Source organism: Microcebus murinus, chromosome 9 (genome assembly GCF_040939455.1).
Source record: "Microcebus murinus isolate Inina chromosome 9, M.murinus_Inina_mat1.0, whole genome shotgun sequence".
NCBI classification, from domain to species: Eukaryota; Metazoa; Chordata; class Mammalia; order Primates; family Cheirogaleidae; genus Microcebus; species Microcebus murinus.
In genome coordinates, this window is record NC_134112.1 from 69,726,710 (window position 1) to 69,744,344 (window position 17,635).

The window sequence follows — 17,635 nt, forward strand, 5'->3', positions numbered from 1 at the left end:
GGTCCAGATGGCTTCACACCTGAATTTTACCATACTTACAAAGAAGAACTAGTACCTATCTTGCAGAAACTATTCCACAACATTGAGAAGAACGGAAACCTCCCCGACACCTTTTATGAAGCAAATATTACTCTGATACCAAAACCAGGAAAGGATGCAACAAAAAAAGAAAACTACAGACCAATATCCCTAATGAATATAGATGCAAAAATTTTCAACAAAATCTTAGCTAACCGAATCCAGACACTTATCAAAAAAATAATCCACCATGACCAAGTGGGCTTCATCCCAGGGATGCAGGGATGGTTCAACATACGTACATCTATAAATGCAATTCACCACATAAACAGAAGCAAAAACAAAGACCACATGATTCTTTCAGTAGATGCAGAAAAAGCTTTTGACAAAATTCTACACCCTTTCATGATACGAACACTTAAGAAAATAGGCATAGAAGGGACATACCTAAAAATGATACAAGCCATATATGACAGACCCATAGCCAACATCATACTGAATGGGGAAAAATTGAAATCATTCCCACTTAGAACTGGAACCAGACAAGGCTGCCCACTATCTCCACTTCTGTTCAACATAGTGCTGGAAGTCTTGGCTACAGCAATCAGACAGGAAAATGGAATCAAAGGTATCCAAATAGGGGCAGAAGAGATCAAACTTTCACTGTTTGCTGATGATATGATATTGTATCTAGAAAACCCCAAAGATTCAACCAAGAAACTCCTGGAACTGATCAATGAATTTAGTAAAGTCTCAGGATACAAAATCAATACACAGAAATCAGAGGCATTCATATACGCCAACAACAATCTAATCGAGAACCAAATCAAAGACTCAATTACCTTCACAATAGCAACAAAGAAATTAAAGTACCTAGGAATATACTTAACCAAGGAGGTAAAACCTCTACAAGGAGAACTATGAAACACTGAGGAAGGAAATAGCAGAGGATGTAAACAGATGGAAATCCATACCATGCTCGTGGATTGGCAGACTCAATATCATCAAAATGTCTATACTACCCAAACTGATCTACAGATTCAATGCAATACCTATTAAAATCCCATCAGCATTCTTCACAGATATAGAAAAAATAATTTTACGCTTCGTATGGAACCAAAGAAAACCCCGAATATCAAGAGCAATTCTAGGCAACAAAAACAAAATGGGAGGCATTAATATGCCAGATATCAAACTATACTACAAAGCTGTAGTAATTAAATCAATATGGTATTGGCACAAAAATAGGAATATTGACCAGTGGAACAGATGTGAGAATCCTGATATAAAACCATCCTCATATAGCCATCTAATCTTTGACAAAGCAGACAAAAACATACGCTGGGGAAAAGAATCCCTTTTCAATAAATGGTGCTGGGAAAACTGGATAGCCACCTGTAGAAGGCTAAAACAGGACCCACACCTTTCACCTCTCACAAAAACCAACTCACGCTGGATAACAGACTTAAACCTAAGGTATGAAACTATTAGAACTCTAGAGGAAAAAGTTGGAAACACTCTCCTAGACATCGGCCTGGGCAAAGAGTTTATGAAGAAGTCCCCAAAGGCAATCACAGTAGCAACAAAAATAAATAAATGGGACATGATCAAACTACAAAGCTTCTGCACAGCCAAAGAAATAGTCATGAAAGTAAACAGACAACCTACAGAATGGGAGAAAATTTTTGCATCCTATGCATCCGATAAGGGACTGATAACTAGAATATACTTAGAACTCACGAAAATCAGGAAGAAAAAATCAAATAACCCCATTAAAAAGTGGGCAAAGGACTTGAACAGAAACTTTTCTAAAGAAGACAGAAGAATGGCCAACAAATATATGAAAAAATGCTCAACATCTCTAATCATCAGGGAAATGCAAATCAAAACCACAATGAGATATCACTTAACCCCAGTGAGAATGGCCTTTATCAAAAAGTCTCCAAACAATAAATGCTGGCGTGGTTGCGGAGAGAGAGGAACACTCCTACACTGCTGGTGGGACTGCAAACTAGTTCAACCTCTGTGGAAAGCAATATGGAGATACCTTAAAGCGATACAAGTGAATCTACCATTTGATCCAGCAAACCCATTGCTGGGCATCTACCCAAATGATCCAATGACACTCTACAAAAAAGACACCTGCACTCGAATGTTTATAGCAGCACAATTCATAATTGCAAGGCTGTGGAAACAGCCCAAGTGCCCATCAATCCAAGAATGGATTAATAAAATGTGGTATATGTATACCATGGAGTACTATTCAGCTCTAAGAAACAACGGTGATATAGCACATCTTATATTTTCCTGGTTAGAGCTGGAACCCATACTACTAAGTGAAGTATCGCAAGAATAGAAAAACAAGCACCAGATATATTCTCCAGCAAACTGGTATTAACTGAGTAGCACCTAAGTGGACACATAGGTACTACAGTAATAGAGTATTGGGCAGGTGGGAGGGGGGAGGGGGGCGGGTATATACATACATAAGGAGTGAGATGTGCACCATCTGGGGGATGGTATGCTGGAGACTCAGACTTTTGGGGGGAGGGGGGAAATGGGCATTTATTGAAACCTTAAAATCTGTACCCCATAATATGCTGAAATAAAAAAAAATCTCATTGTAGATATTATATGAAGAATGATACAATTTGAATAATTTTTAAGTAAACTTAAAGATTAAAAATAAATTTTAATTTTCTTGTTTTAAAATTACTTTTAAAATGACTTTTATAAATTATGCATTTAAAACAGATAAAAGTAAAAATTTTAAAATCAACCCAAATTTTCAGTCAACCAAAATCTAACTCTTTGAAGTTATCAGTTAATAAATTTGAATCATCACTCAAGATGATGAATATTTATATTTAGAAAGATAGATAAATAGATGATTTCATAACAATACTATGTTATTTTTAAGATAAAAAATATTAATTTTAATTTTGATTTCGTTTAACAGAATTTAAAAATGGAAGTGGAACTGATAGAATGTCTGAGCTCGAGATACAAATTTATTAACACTCGTGATATAACTTCCCAAATCATCTGTCTAAGATTAAGAAAAATGTAATTAAAAACATTAAGATTGTGAAGTAAAATTTTAAACTACATTTCAATTTTTTTCTCTTATAGAATGAGTTCTGATGAAAGAGGAGAAATAAGCACTCGAAGGTGTTCCCACATTTCCTCTCCTGATCCAACTTGCTAAAGAGCTAGGAGCTGCCTATTTTAAATTATACAGTCTTTTTAAAAAAGAAGATAAAGTTAATATTTATTGTGATATTTTAGTACAGTTGATTTGGTTCATATTTGTTTATAACAGATTTATTGAGACACAATTCATACACCATAAAGCTTACTCATGTTAAGTCCACAATTCACAAAGCTTTGCACACATCACCACTGTCTTGTTCCAGAATATTTTCATCACCTCAAAAGAAACCCTATTTCCACTAGCGTCATGTCACATTCAACCTTCCTCCAGCCCCTGACATACCCTAATCTACTTTCTGTCTCAATGGATTTGCCTATTCTCGATATTTCATACAAATATAATTATGCAATATGTGCCCTTTTGTGTCTGACTTCTTTCATTTAGCATAATGTTTTCCAGGTTCATCTACGTTAGAGTATGTTCAGCATTACTTTTTATGGCCAAATAATATTCTACTGTATGGATATATCACATTTTGTTGATCCATTCATCAGTTGATGGACATTTATGTTGTTTCCACTTTTTGGCTGTTAGGAATAATGCTGTTATCAACATTCAGGTTTTCTGTAAAATATGTTTTCATTTATCATATATACTAATACCTAGGTATGGAAATATTAGGTCATATGGTAAACTCTCAGTTTAACATTTTGAGGAAATGCCAGACTGTTTTCCAAAGTGCTGCACCATTTTACAGTGCCACCAGCAATATACACGGGTTTTTCACATTCTCTACATCCTCACTAACACTGGTTATTATCTGTTTTTCTTTTTTTTTTATTTTTCTAAATTTATTTTTGATTATTATGGATGCATAATAGTTGTATATCTTTACAGGGTACATGTGATGTTTTGATACAGACATACAATTTGAATTAATCAAATCAGGACAATTGGGCTATCCATTACCTCAGGTATTTAACATTTCTTTATGTTAGGAAAATCCCAATTTCACTCTTTTAGTTACTTTAAGGTATGCTTTAACTTGTTTATAGTCACTTTTTTGTGCTATCAAATATTGTTCAGTCGATCTAATCATCTAACCGTATTTTTGCACCTATTAGCCATCCCCCCTCCCTGCTACTCCACCCCCACCTCAACTATGCAGTCTTGATGACTTCTATATAGGAAAATATTTTGGAGACATAGTAAGTGGGAATTCCTGTTTCACAAATTGAAGTCATTTATCACATTGGCTAACCAGCTATTTTCCAGAGTATTAATTCCTTCTGAATGTTGTCAACTGAATTGTTATATCTACCTTATCCAACTTAATATGAATTTTCTTTGATTTCTACATTTTAACTTTGTTTTTATTTTAGTGGATTCAAAACTTGCTGTCAGTTCTTTTGCCATTGTTTTCCAGTTCTGAACTTTAATAAAATTCATGTCTTGTGAAAAGATTGCACTAAGTGGTTTGTTTTGCTTGCTTGATTTTGTTTTGTTTTTCTCCAGAAGATTCATATCTGCTGCATTTCCCCCATGAATGAGAATGTCTTTCTTTTTTCTTTATAGGTGAATGACAACGTGGCTGAGTACATATTTTGACTCATGCTTTCTTTACCTTGCCGCTTTGTAGTTTTCACTATCTTTGAGTGTTGATAGATACCTTACATCTTTTAACTCAACATCTCCAATCAAGCATCATTAGTTGGTTTGATTTTTAACTCAAGTACTTTCTTTCCTTTTTTTCAGGAAGGACTTGTAAGTTGTATATTCTCTATCTTTTGGTTGTTGCTGTTTTTTATTTATAAAATGTCTTCCTGTCACCCTAATATTTGTTTGACAATTTGGTTGTGCATAGTAATCTTTAAACACTCCCATTTGCTATGGTTTAACTGTTCCCTCCAAAACATACATTGAAATTTAATTGCTATTGTGATAGTTTTAAGAGGTGGGACCATTAAGAGGTGATTAGATCACGAGGGTTCTGCCCTCATGAATGGATTAATGTCCTTATGGAGGGAGTGGAGTGTTATGAAAGAAAGTGCAGCCCTCTTTTCCTGGCTTGCTCTCATGCTCTCTTGCCCTCCTGCCTTCCACCATGAGATGACAGAGCAAGGAGGCCCTTGCCAGACATGGGCCTCTCGACCTTGGACTTCCCAGCCTTCAGAACTGTAAGAAATATTTCTTTACTTTATAAATTACCCAGCTTGTGGTATTCTGTTACAACGACACAAATGGACTAAAACACCATTGAATGTTGCTAACATTTGTTCTCTTGTCTTCTGATGTCTTTTGACATTACATTTAACAGAAGTCTGAGGCCAGTCTGGCATTTCACCCCTTACTATTTATGTACACATATACATGCACATGTACAAGCGTGCACATGCACACACACAAATTCCTTTCTAACTAAAGAATTCTTTCTTTACCTCCAAAGTTTAAAATTTCATCTGAATTTTTTGTAGTGTAGATTGCTGTAAAAATTTTCCTAGAGTATAATGAATCCTTTAGACCTGTAATTCAATTTTCCTTATTTTGCTTTGTTATTTAAAGCCTTTTTCTGTTGCCTTTGTTGACTTAACTATTTTAGGGACACTAATTTTTTTCTATATCATTTTTTACTTGTTGTCTGTATATATTATCTCCTCCTAATCACTCTAATCTCAATATCTTTTCCTTTGTATAGTCATCATAATTATACCTTTTCCCAAGTAATTTCATATTTTTTATTGCATTTATCATGTCTCTTGTTGTATAGAGCTTTGTCTAACTTATTTATTAATTCTTTGGTGGTGGCTTTTGCTTCTTAAGATGTTGCCTTGGTTCTGTTATTTAGCTACCATATAATTTGTTGTTTTATTATATTTTTCTTAAATTTTTTCTTGTTCCTATTTTATAAAATTCATGTTCTTATTATCATCTCCTAAAGAAAAGAAAATTAAATCCTTATGGAGAATTTTCTTCTCATCTTAGATTGTTTCCTTCTAGGACACATTTTGTTTTGCTTATTCCTTCCTATTATTTTTCCTGTATAGACTGTTTTTATAGTTGTCATGACATCTATTTCTAGTGTTTTTTGCATGCTTTATGTAACTCTGTTAGATGTGCTAAATGCTCATATAGAATGTGATTAAATCCTCTCATTTCTACTTCTGTTCTGTCTGGGACATTTAAATTTTTTCCTCTGAACTTCAATTTAAAGACTAGTACTAAGTCTGCTTATTCCTTCTCAGTTCAAATTTCTCTAACTTGGGTTGGGATATACAGTATCAAGGAATATTTTTAGGAATTTTAAAGTTATCTTTTTCTCTTAATACTGATACATCCATTTCAGTCTTCTGTTTTCCATCATAACTAATATATTTATTTGTCTCATTCTCAATATATGAATTAACAAATGGTACATGATCTATTTATTAAATAAGTATATATAAAATGGTACATGGCCTTTGGGTGAGATATTAACAGAAATATAAAAATCAATGAATAGGCAGAAATACATTTATGTTATGTCATTTGATATTTCTTGATTTGCAATGAAATATTCTTACTTAAAGGAGCTAATGTTGAGCTTCTCCAGAAAAAAATTTACCCTTGTGTGTAAAAATCTAAGAATTTCTTACAGTTCTTACTTACGCTCTTTACTGTGATGTATACTACATAATGATAATTCCATGAAATAGAAAAATTAACTATGAATATTCATTAGTGTATGAATTATTTTGATGAACATTGTGAGTAGAGAGCACTAACACCATGTGAGCAGAAGTTCTAGCACACAGGTACCTTACTTATTTGATTTTATAATAATTTAAACTTCTCATAAAATTACTTAATTCTCTGTTATTTCAAAATTGCCTTAATTGATATTTGGATTTCAAGTGTCATCACTGGGATTATTTTTATATTACTGCTTTGTCTTTGCTTTATTGTTTTCTCAAAACTAGTCCACTGAGATCTCTTGGTACAAGGCATTTTCTTCTTAGCCATACTTTATTGAAATGTTAACCAGTACTAGAGTTTTGCTTTCCTAGATTTTTGAAACTGAAGAGTAATCCTGGCTTTACATGATACTTTAATAATGTTGCCAATCCCCTGGTAAGTTGTTCACATCAGCTATTTAGCCCCAATACCTAAAGCTTGGGAATCACAATGATTCTTTTCACTTTCTGCTTCTGCAATTCCAAGAGTTATGAATATTAAGTTGTACTTGCCCCAAAGCAAAAGTATATTCACCAAGATTATTTGCTGAGATCAGGAGTCTCTGAGCCTCATTTTAAAACAATAGCATTAATAAGAAAGCACCACAAAATATATGACATTTGAAAAATAAAAGAAATAGGAATTGAGATTTTTTTTTTAATAAAGTTAAAAAAAACCCCATTGGTTGAAAGTCATCCTGACTAATGCCACAGATCACTCTACATGAAGCTGGAATTAAATTCTACTTTTTAAGAAACAATTTATAGGAGTAAAAGGACCCTTGGATTTCCATATGGTAAGTTATATTTATATTTTTTCAATCATATAATAACATTATTTTTGAAGTAAACATCAACTTAACCATAAAAGTTACTTAGTCCTGTTGAAAGTCCTAGCTATTTATAGTGACATATTAAAATGTTGTAAAATTTCTTTAAAAAATTAAGAAAAATCAGTTTCAATTCTAGCTAGAGTTTCTTGATCAGATCCTTGTTTCCTGAGAAAATATACAAGATGCATCATCTAGGAGGCTAAGGGACTGGTTCATTGTAATTAGGGAATTGAATTTTGCTTGGCTTCTCTGAGCTAGCATGCATTTTGCCTTCAACTTATAAAGAGAAAACTGGCTGATATTTTGTAAATTTTTGTCTAGTTTTGAAAGAAATCAGACTATTGATTTGGAAGGTTCCCCAGACATAGCTGCTAAAAGATCTCTAAATATAAATTCCAAAGCTTGTACACTGTGCTGGACACTGCAATTGCAGCTGCAGTGTATACCATGATCAAACCTTCCAAGGAAAGTCAGGATCATGTGTTCTCAGGAACTCTTGACTCTGTAAACCCTTCCCTAAAAAGAAACTAGAATCTTAAAAAGTCTTATTTAACAGGAGTATCTCCCTCAGCCATTGCATGTTTTTAGTTTCTCACACTCAGCAGAAAGAAATCTTTGGAGGTACTGTGCTACTCTTAAGCCTCTTCTCAGATAGAATCTAAAAGAAGTTCAAAGAACCTATAAATTAGGAAAATCAAAAAGGGAATGGGATAAAACAAAACAAAAACAAAGCAACCAACCCTTAAACCCAGCTATCTAAACCCTTTGTCTCCAGGTGGACAACAACAACATAGGCAAAGAGAAAGTTCAGATCTTACTTAAAAGAAATAAGCAACAGGGACATTAAAGTAAGGCAATTAAAACATAAATTAGATCCAATAATTTTATTTCACAGTTTTAAAAGTTTAATAGATATGCATTGCCCACTGAATTGAATCCAAGTCCTGAGGGTGATGTTTAAGGACCTCTAAAATTTGGCAACAACTTATTTTTCCAGCCTCATTATAATAAAGTGCCTCTTAAAATGTTCCATCTAAATACCTCTATTGCCAGCAAGAGTCATGATATATCCCAAGAATCTGGGATATCTAATATAACCAGTTATATTTTTATCATGAAAATTTTGTACGTTTGTTTTAATAGAAAAAAAACATAAAGCCATGTTCCAGGAAATGTGCCATGCAAACTCTGTAGCTCAACTTATTTTTATCATGCACTGTCCTATGTACCTGAGATTATTAGCATTCCAGTATGAGATGCTGCCGGGAAAGAGCTAAAGCTTGGGTTCTAGTTCTGGTCTGCCATTAACTACTTATGTGATACTGGCTGGGCCTCTTGTTTCTTTTTTGGCACTAGTTGCCCATCTGAAAAATGAAGACAGATTAGAAAAGTGGACTTGATTTTTTTTTTTTCTTTTTAGCTTCTGACACTGATACAAACAATAGATAAATGTGGAACTCTTCCTGCAAAAGAGGCCAGAGTGGTCATGCAGGTGGTTCTGGGCTACGCAGTTTCAAATCACAGGGCTAGATTGTATGAAATCCTGTAGACCTTCCCTTTTGATTACATCTTTACAGTATTCTTTCTCACTGCTTTCATTCATCTTCCTTGAATTACATGCACTCTCCCTGAAACCACGACGGCTTCCCTGTGTCTCCACGCTTGCTGACTATCTCGCCTCTGGGGTGAGTTTGTTCTGCACACAGTGCTCTCCCATCTGCTGTTATAATTCTGTCCACATCTAAACAGCTGCTTAAATATCACTATTTCTTGGAAGACTTCGGTTTCTTTAGTCGGAAGAAATCTCCCTCTCCAACCTCATGAAGGACTTTGTGCTTCTTCTATTTCACTGTTCTGACTAATTATTTGTGTATGTGTTTTGTGACCTGCTAGATTGTAAACTCCTATAGCAAGAGAATTATATTTTACTTATTTGTAGCAATAAATAACAAAATGTTCCTCCTTATCTCCAAATTGTTGGATCTAACAGAAATTGATGCTGAAGACTAGATGACAGTAATTTAGAGTGGATATAACTCCTTTAGTGTATGGCAGGATCTGGAATGAATCAAGCCTTCCACAAATCAAAGCTCACCTTGATGAGACTTGTTGTAGGGCCATCTCTGGGCCAGATGGGCCTTTGAGCCAAGAAGAAAGCAGGTCCCCTCTGGGTAGATGTACCTTATAAATTGAGGGACTCAAGACCAGTGTTTGGTCCTGGAACCTTGGTAAAGCAGTGATGGGTAAAATAATATCCTATTAGAAAGAAGGTGAGCAAGACATGTACTTACTCCCATGAGTACTCAGCTAAGTAACTGTTAGTTATCTTTGCACTTGGTGACCCAAAGACTTTGGTCTGTTGATGACCCCATTTGACAGAAAAGCCAAATGTCATCTTGGACATTTTTTGTTGATGGTAAGAATAAGGACCCCTCATACTGCCTCATTTAATAAGCTTTTCTCCAATGAATTAATAAGTTCAGGTGAATTATCTATCTACTCATTCTTGCTATGTATAAATTATAACATAACTGAACTCTGATTTTTTCCAGGATTGAGTAGGCAACTCTAAACTTAAACCGAATCTTTTACTTTATAATTTTAAGTTTTCTCAGGGTATATTTCTGGTCTACATTTATAGTCCCACTTTCTGTGCTAGAACCTTCATCTTTGATATTGCCCTTCTTTTCTCCCCTACTTTATTCCTTGTATTAAGTTCTGTAAAATCTCATCACCTAGAACAGAGTAACTCAACCTGAGGTTTAAAACTACCTGTGTTAGAATTAGTTAGGTCATTGTTTTTAAAAATATCAACCAATTAAATGCCCATGGCTCTGTGTAATAGTTAGGGTTCTTCAGAGAATCAGACCCAATAGGATATATACAGAATATAATATATAGATATACAAGAAAGGGTTTATTATGGGAATTGACTCACATGATTATGTAGGCCAAGAAGTCCCATGGTATGCTGTCTGCAAGCTGAAGAATCATGGAGGCTAGTGGTATAATTCATTCTGAGTCCAAAAGCCTGAGAACCTGGAGTTCTAATGTCTGAGGAGGACAGGAAAAGATCCATGTCCCAGCTCCTGAATAGTGAGAGAATTCATCTTCCCTTTGCCTTTTTGTTTTAGCCAGGCTCTCAATGGAATGAATGATGCCCACTCACACTGGTGAGATCTTTCTTACTCAGTCTACAGATTTAAATGCTAATCTCTTCAAGAATTATCCATATAGGCATACCCAGAAATAATGCTTTATCTGCTATCTGGGTATTCATTAAACCAGTGAAGTTGACACCCAAAATTAACCTTCACACTCTGCTATCTCAGTACACTGAATCAGAATCTCTGGGTTGATGGACCAGAAATCCGATGGTTGCTGCTTACTCTTTTGTTCTCATATCCTCATCTCCCCTTCTTCTCCCATCCCTCTTCATATCCTAGGTTCCAATATTGGCAGCCTTAGTTTCCTACTTAGAATGTCTACCAACTCTTCTCTTTGTCATATTCTTGATATACTTATGCTCATCTTTCACACCCAGCTAAAATATTGTTAAGAAATGCTTATAAACCTGCTCCTCACATTTCCACAGAAAGGAAAGGAATTCCTCTTCACCTACCAAGAGGAGGCAGTATTAAAAATATTTTTAACCCCTCATTGGTAAAGAAGATGTAAAGAAGATGAAGTGATACTTAGCCAGGAACAAGCCTGTCCTAGCCCTTTTGGAATTGTTTGGTTTGGTTTAGTTTAGTTTTGGATCTACCTGTCAAGCCTATGCATGGCTTCACCTACTCTTTATAGATTCATGAAGAAATTACATCTAGGTTAGAACCAAGGGCCTGCCTTCAAGAGGCTAATCTAGAAACCTATCTTTCTGTATCCCAGTTATCTGAGCTCCATGAGGGCTAAGGCCCTTTATGTTGCAGGCTGGATTTGGTATCCACTTTGCAGATCCTACTTACCTACTGAGTGGAAAGGCCAAGGTCAAATATTGAGGAAAAGGGGCAGAAAGGTTAATTCTGGTCACAGGTCTAATCCATGATCTATAATCCTTCTTTAGCAAATAGGTCATCTACCTATATGATCTCTCTTTGACTTTCCACTCATGGGTATGTTACTTATAATAGAAAGCATTTAATACACATGTACTGGATGAATAAATGAATGAATGGGTTGGTCAGTTCCAATAGTTTAGGGCAGCCTGATAGAAAACACTTAGAGGCAGCTTTTCTGATTTTCTAAACTAATCTTTCTCAAAGTCATAAGCTATCCATTAATCATACTAACCTGACAGACTTAAATAAAGAAACCATTTTTTAATGTACCCTGTTACCTTTTCTCTTAGCATGGACCCTGTAAGCAGTATCTTCTATAATCAAAGGACCTTGGCTATGTGATAATCTTCTTTTAATAGCTGCTGGATTTTCTGATTTCTCTAAATGCTAAGCTATGTTATATAGTAGTAACTTTACTATATCTCCAAATAAATCAATGACATATCACAAGACAATTACTTTCAGTAAGATCTTGGAATTGCAAAATATAAGCAAAGAAAAGCACACTAAAAACTTCATACTATCAAAAGTAAAGCAAAAAAAGAGCCTGTTTTATAATTATATATATTTATATAACTTATTTATCCTTGATAATAGAGATTTTAAAGCAGAACTATTATTCAGCTTTGCTATATTCCCTTTTATAAATGATAAACACTCAATAACATTTTATGATCTTTGCTATGAACATGCTTGTGGACTTTTAGATAGATCTTAGATTATCAGAATTCAAATTTGAAGTTGAGCTTTAAAGAATGACACCACTGGAGCATATTCTCTGACCCAATCCAGATAACATTCCAACATCATGAATCACCTTGGCAGTGTTTTGACTGTTGCCTTTCTCAATTGCATTCCCAGCAGAAAGTGCTTTTATTTGACCACTTCGATCTTTTCAACTTTCACTTACTAACAATAGCTGATTGCTGTTGTCAAAAATCATGTCATAATAACTATGCACTAAACTCTTAACCTGGCTGATAGCTGAATACGAAGAGCTGTTGAAATTGAAACAATCCTGCTGTGGAATGTAAGTATTTAAAAAATTAGTTTAAAATAGATGGAAAACATCTCCTTGTTAGTGCTCCGTTCTTTTTCAGAAAGTTATAGTTCCTGTTACATTTCTAGCTGAGGCATTATCTTGTGAGTGGATTGGTTACAAAAGTGGTCATCCACATTTCCAATAACACTTAATTGCTGGTGGACAATTTGAGACTTCACAAAGTTCTTTATAAAATGAAACAAAAAGGTTTTATGTACTTTTGAAGATGCATAGAAAGTAATTTCTATGCTTAGCAACAAAATTAATTATTCTGATAGGAACTACATTTTACTTAGTATCTACCTTTTTGGGCACCATCCTGGGCATACCATCTAATTTAATTCTTATAACAATGCTGCCAAATAGGAATTATTCTTATAAATTTACAAATGCGGCCGGGCGTGGTGGCTCACGCCTGTAATCCTAGCACTTTGGGAGGCCGAGGCGGGCGGATTGCTCAAGGTCAGGAGTTCGAAACCAGCCTGAGCGAGACCCCGTCTCTACCAAAAATAGAAAGAAATTAATTGACCAACTAAAAATATATATACAAAAAAAATTAGCTGGGCATGGTGGCGCATGCCTGTAGTCCCAGCTACTCGGGAGGCTGAGGCAGTAGGATCGCTGAGCCCCGGAGAATGAGGTTGCTGTGAGCCAGGCTGACGCCACGGCACTCACTCTAGCCTGGGCAACAAAGTGAGACTCTGTCTCAAAAAAAAAAAAAAAAAAATGTACAAATGCGAAAACAATCACACAAAGAAAATTCTTTTTTCATTTCACACAGTCAATAAATGGAAAGATTACAGATTAAATGCTGTGTTTGAACTACTGCCCTTTTCCTGAAGAGTTTCCATAGTTTGTTTTTTTTTCTAAATATTTCTGTCAATCAGAATTAAATCACTCTTTCCTGTTTTGAGATACAATAAAAATTCCAGCATTTGGAACCAAAAAAAAAAAAAAAAAACCCTGAAGGGCTACTATTAATACATAAATGATCAAAAAGAATACATTAGGAAAAACTGTTTTAGTTACCTCTAGATTTAGTGAACTTGGACTCAAATACCTTATCCCACTGCTAGACACTTTCAAGTTGTATCACAATTTTCAGTTGGGAAAACATAGCTTCCAAACCTAACATACTCAGTGAATTTGTTGAGTTGAATAGAAGTGCACCCATTTCCAGCAGGTAATTCTGCTTGGTAATCTTGGTCCCAAAGCTATACTTTTTCTTACAAAAATTAGAACCTCTGGAGAGTAGAAAGAACAATATTCTAATTCCTGAGAAATGGGAGGCACCAAGCAAGAACCCTGGCTCAAACAACTGGTGCATAATCAGGTAAAAGTCTTAATACATGTGGGGATAAGGTAAGCATCCACTTACAGGAACTGGAGCCCAAAGGCAGATTGGAATAGCACAGGGCTGAGCTGCTGAGTTATAGGATCAGGCTAATTAATTAATTCTTGATTTGTGACAAGATTGGCTCCAGAGTTTTTGAACGAACCAATAGGAGGAGTTGAATAATCTTTATAACTGAGAGTTAGAAGGATTAGACTGGCAAGCAGACAGTTGAGTAGAAAAGCACAGAAACATGTTTGTGTCTTCTGATTTTTCATACCGTGGGAAATAGGTCATTTGAGACTGCAGGTTTAGAATCAGTAGCCCCCCTTCACTTTCTTCTCTCTTTCTTAAGCTTTTTAACTTTACACATAATTATGTTGTTAATATTTAAGAAGTAGGTCAAATGTAGTTCTTTCGATAAGTCTTTGTTTTTATACTTTTTTTGTCTTTGAAGTATAATGAAAAGAACAAGGAAAGCTGTTTAAGGATGGATGTATTTTTATATGTGTGTGTGCTGGTTCATCAATCAGAAGTGGAATGGATTTTTAAAATTAGCTTTTAAAAAAAACCTCCTTTTTTATTTTCATAAATTAAGATTATAAGGTGTCCTGAAATTCCCCTTCTTTATCCTACTCATCATTATATCATCATATATAGCTGTGGTTAGCAATTTTAGTTGCACATTAGAACCTCTTTAAGAGATTTAAAAAATCCCAATACCCAGGCCACACTCCAGAACAATTATAACAGAATCATTGGATCACTGCCGGTGGGACCCAGGCAATGGTAGTTTTCAAAACTCTCCAGGTGATTCCAAAGTAAAGCCAACACCACAAATGATGCTTTACAACAATCATCGTTTTCTATCAGCGAAAGCACATATTTTTATTTGATGTTTAATTGTTCAAGGCATCAAGGTAAATGGCACGCAAGAAAACTGTCTTAAAATGAATACCTGCTTTGTAGCTCCTCACAATCTAGAATTTTAGCATTAATTTCTTCTTTTACTCAATAATACACATATTCAATAAATATTGACCATTCAGGGGTGGGGAACCTGTGGCTTTCTGATTTCAAGATCGTTCTTTCTTAAGCACCAAAGGAGGTGAGAAAAGCTTCATCTTTCTCTGCTACACCCCTTTTGATAAAAGGATTTGTTATATAAAACTTGGATTCAGTTAAAAGTCTGCACTCAAGGATCCAGAAGGCCACATGTGGCCCCAAGGCTGAAGGTGAGTCTGACCTCATCGAACTTCAGTCTATCAGAATAGGAAGAAAAAAAAAAAAGCATGGAAAAGACCATAGAGTGTCATCAGATGATTTGCAACATCTGTGAACCAAAATGCATATTTAAAATTTCCTAAGCTAACTTCCTGATGTTGGCTGAGACTACCTTCCATCACCAACAACCAAAAGATCCCCTTCTTCCTAATAGATTAAATAAATTTATATCTCCTTATAAAATTCTTGGGAAGAGAGGAGAAGGTATCAGGTACCACATTTAATGCTGCAACAATCAGGAGAAAAAGACTAATAACAACCTGAATCCTTTGTTAGCTGATTGTGTACAGTTCTATATCCTTTAACATATTATAGACATTTAGAGATGTTAAAATAGGAAAAGTAAAAAGTACATTAGATTGATCTATAAAATAGAGATGCACAGAACATAATTAAATTATTAAAAATGTTAAAAGAGCTTATAGTAAACATAAAGCTTTTCTTTTTTATTATGATGGAATTGTTCTAATTGAGTTTTTAAAAAAGTTTTTATTATGTTTCCTGGTCAAATATCATTAGCATATAATAAAGGTATCATGTGGCATACATCTGTGTCAAAATTACTGTGGGCTTTGGGGTTCCCTCGCTGGGACTAATACATAGTTGAGCTAATTAGTCTTCTATTGTTCTTTTAACAGCAAGGCCAATGAGATATTCTTATTTAGAATGGTAACATAAGAATTCTTTTTTCTCCAGTGGTCATATTTCATACGAGGTAGTTTTTGAACATGATATTTTAAAATCAGGTATCTTTTAATATGATTAATTTATAGGTAATTATAGGGCTATAGATGTATGTGGTAAACTATGAACACTAGAACATTAATGAGTAAATTAGAACAAATTTCTCATCCCCTTATTGAAGATTATAACACTAAAAAAAGTCCATAACAATTTTGATGGTTATGGCTGATGCCCTTTTGACTGTTACAATTTTAAAGATAACTTTAGTCAGCTGGAAAGCATATGTTAAAAGGGAATAGCTCAAGTGAAACAAATTCTTCTTGCTTTTGTCTCCAAGTGAACTGCACTGTGAAAGGACACAAAATGCGTATGCATTGCCTGAGAGAATTACAGTATAAGGTGTTATCTGTCGAGTAACTGAAAACCTTTATTCTAGTACCAGAAATATTAAAAAAAAATTGAAAAACCTATTAGTTTTTTTAAAAACAAGCGAAATAAGTCATTTGGTTAAAAAAAATTTTCTTTGTAGGAATATGCATTTTTCATGTGAGTTGTCCTGGTAGATTTCCTAAAAGCTGATGCTAGAAGGCAAATATTGCTACATGAAGGAATTTATGACTGCTCAGGTGTATGAAATGAAGTGCAGCTAAAGCACATTTTAAAGAAAAATCCAAATTTAAGAAATGAAGTGATTATTTTTATCTTGTCTATTAAAATTCTTCATTACAGAATGAGAATAGTTTATGACTTCACTCATGCATTGCTTTTCAATGAAGCTACTCTAACATTATTTAGACTCTTCTTCCTCCTTCTCCCCTTAGCCACCTGAAAGTTTCTACTCTATATTTTACAGATATATATCTGTAAAATACATACATGTCTATATAACTAGAGCACATATATATTTATATGTATTTATTAGACTAGAGACAGGTCACTGCTTTCAACTTGTTAAGAAATGTTTTCATGCAATTGAGATGTCAAAATATCTGTACATAATGCCAGCATTTGCTAAAGGTCACATTGTACAGTCAGATTCTGAAAGGAAATATACTGGATAACTTCTTTATATATTCTCCGTCTCATATAGTAGAACTTAGATATTATATTCCTTAGGTATAAACATCTTTGGTAAAAAATGATTTTGTTATAATGAAAAATACAGTTGTCTAGAAACTTAGAATGTATATGTTACTTAACTTGATGATCATTCAAATGTGAATAACTGAATATTTGAGAAAAAATGCATGTTGAATATCTTGATTTTTAAAAAATTAAAAACAATGCAGTAAAATGCTTCCCTTTGTTTGAAGTTGGTAATGATGTTCTGGTTTAGGTGCTTTAAATTTTTAATACTGATTTCCAATACCTGACAGATGAATTTAGTGTACCTTCCTCAATTATCTTTCCTTTCACTATTCATTTTCCTCTTTCCCTTGGCCATAATTTCTCTCTACTCTTCTTTTATCCTTTATATTCCTTCCTTTTTTACCCTCTAACTACCTAAATGAAAACAAGG